Source organism: Urocampus carinirostris, chromosome 4 (assembly GCF_059441175.1).
Source record: "Urocampus carinirostris isolate Australia breed hairy pipefish chromosome 4, RoL_Ucar_1.0, whole genome shotgun sequence".
In the NCBI taxonomy this organism is placed as follows: Eukaryota; Metazoa; Chordata; class Actinopteri; order Syngnathiformes; family Syngnathidae; genus Urocampus; species Urocampus carinirostris.
In genome coordinates, this window is record NC_142352.1 from 40,216,273 (window position 1) to 40,219,473 (window position 3,201).

Sequence of the window (3,201 nt, forward strand, 5' to 3'; positions counted from 1 at the left end):
AAGCAAAACTATTCAAAATTGAAAATAAATTTGATAATGAAAATGCACCGAAAAGTTCAATAACGACAAATTACTTGTTCATCTTTAGTTTTAATGACTAGATAGACTATTATATCACTCTATGATGATTTAGTTAAACAAAACTAAAATGCTATATATGGTACAGATGATGTGGATCGTGCTTTTGACATATTTTTGGAAATATTCACCAACAAGTATAACAAAAATTCCCCAATGAGACAAACTAATATTAAGAATAAATCTGTAAACCATCCATGGATAACTAAGGGTTTATATAATGCTTGTAAGAAAAAAAAAACACCTTATATAGAAAATTTATTAACTAAGAGCTGAGGAAGCCGAATCCCGAAATAAAACGTATAAAAACAAATTGACAGGAATATTAAGAGCGAGCAAGAAATTATACTATACCAATTTATTACATCATAACAAAAGTAATATCAAAGGTATTTGGGATATATTAAATAGTATAATAAAAGGAAAGACTGTAAGTAATTCATATCCAAACTATTTTATTGATAAGAACAGTGAAAATTATAATTTAAATCAAGTTGTGGAGAATTTTAATAGTTATTTTGTAAATGTTGGACCAGAGCTCGCTGCAAATATCCCACAGTGCAGTGGTAAACAATTTGAGTCACTGATAAAAATGAACTCCAAGACCATGTTTTTATCTGGGGTTACGGAATCAGAAATCTTAGACGTGGTTAACAACTGTAAAAACAAAACGTCTATGGATTGTTTTGACATCGATATGGTACTAGTTAAGCAAATTATAAATAGCATTGTGAAACCATTTCTAACAGGGAAATTTCCAAATCAAATGAAAATAGCAAAAGTTATACCAATATACAAAAATGGTAACAAGCACATTTTTACAAACTATAGACCGGTATCTCTGCTTCCTCAGTTCTCTAAAATATTAGAGACTTTAAAATAATAGTCTAGAACAATTTGTTGATAAATATAAATTGATTAATGAAAGTCAATATGGTTTTAGAGCAAACAGATCAGCAACTGGCAATTATTGATGCAGTAGAAGATATCACCCATAGTATAGAAAAGAAGAGATACGCAGCCGGGGTATTTATTGACTTAAAAAAAAGCATTTGATACCATTAATCATAAGATACTATTAAAAAATGGAAAGATATGGCATCTGGAGAGTGGCTTTGCAATGGATTCAAAGTTATTTGACGGGGAGGAAGCAATATGTAAAAATGGGAGAGTTGTCATCTGAATACTTGGACATCTGTTGTGGAGTACCACATGGTTCTATCCTGGGACCAAAGTTATTTAATTTATATATTAACGATATTTTTAATGTTTCAAAACTATTGAAAATAGTAATATTTGCAGACAACACTAACATTTTCTATTCAAATGATAACTATTTGATTTGGTAACCTGTATTAATCGTGAACTAATTAATCTAAAAGTATGGATGGATATAAATAAATTATCTTTAAATTTAAATAAAACGAAAGTAATTTTCTTTGGTAATCGTAAGGCAAATTAAGATTTAGAAGTAAAAATGGATGGTGTTGCAATAGACATTGTATCAGAAATTAAATTTTTAGGGGTCATAATAGACAATAAATTAAGTTGGAACACACATCAGACACATACAAACTAAGGTATCTAAAAGCATTTCAATAGGATATCGGGATCATACCAATATTTTATTCATGCAGTCCAATTTATTAAAATTGGATGATTTAAAAAAAAAAAAATCACTTCACAACTGTTATTTAAGGTCAACAAAAACATAGTGCCAGAAAACATACAAAAATTATTCACTCCGAAAGAGGGAGATTATAACTTGAGGGGCTTTAGTAAATTCAAAATCACAAAGGTGAGAACACCCAGGAAAAGTATGTGTGTGTCTGTGTGTGGAGTCAAACTTTGGAATAATTTACAAGAAGAGATCAAACAATGTCCAACTTTCCATGTGTTCAAATTTAAATACAAAAAAACATTACTGGCAAAATACAGGGATGAAGAAAATGGGATTTGAGGGAAATTGGAAATACTGCGTTTAAAACTATGGTTAACTTGTTGTTATTGTTGGTATTATTATATCAGAACTTTTATTATAAATATCGTGTTTATTTTTATTATTTTTATTATAATTGGTGCCGCAGTGACATTTGGTAACTAGGCGCATTATGCCGTTGAGGGAAGGGTATTGTAAAGATTAGTGTATAAAATATGTGATTATTGTAATTATTATAATTATTGATATCTGACCTATGTAATAAGCATATCCATGAGATTTTGTTATATTAGACACAAGAGGAAAGGAGGATTTGTAAAATATATTTAATAGGGAAGATAAAGGGGTAGGGAAAATAAGTATCTGCTTCTGACTACCCCTTTTCGAACATGTTATGTGACATTATTTAGTTGTTGACTCATTGTTTTTTTTCCTGTTTTTATTTTAATGTTCGAAATAAAAGTTTTCATTCATTCATTCAATGATTTCACCTGTTTCTCGTAGTGGTGGGGGTGGAAGAGAGAGAGAGAGAGAGAGAGAGAGAGAGAGAGAGAGAGAGAGAGAGAGAGAGAGAGAGAGAGAACAAATGACGGAGAGATTTTATTTTTAAAGAGTGGAAGTTTTGCTTTGGGAGCTAGTTATATAAGGGCAGTGGTGGACCGTCAGGGACTACAAGACCTTCTCTGCTGGCCTAAAATAATCCTGAATCATTTGATGTTAGTTATAGCTTGTCCACCAATTCTATCCCTATTTAGCTACAGAACTAAAATTTCTCTATGCCTTCAAAAATCGGTCAAAATGGCAAATATTGGGTAGTACGTCTGGCATTGAATGAGTCAAACACATTTTTGCAAATTATATATATATATATATATATATATATATATATATATACATATATATATATATAGTTTATTTAGGCTATATTTTGTTTATCGCATATGCCATTTGGTATTGGAGTAATCCAAAAGTAATTGAAAGTAATCAAGTTACATTACTGCAATATTACGGTACTTGGATTAAGTTACTGATTACATTTCAACTGGTAACTCGTAACTTTATCGGATTCCATTTTGAAAGTAAGCCACCCAACCCTGATCATAACGTAGTGCTTACGTATTGTTTTTAAAATGATCGTGGACGTTACTGCGCATGCGTCTAACTGTCAGCTACTACGCGGCGCA

General features: G+C 30.7%; 1 protein-coding gene across 4 annotated transcripts in view; it reads right to left on the bottom strand.

Annotated features, from left to right (window-relative positions):
- tex9 (testis expressed 9) overlaps nt 1–3,201 on the bottom strand; it is a 50,747-nt gene that overhangs the window by 15,586 nt on the left and 31,960 nt on the right. The gene's annotated exons all lie outside the window — the stretch shown is intronic.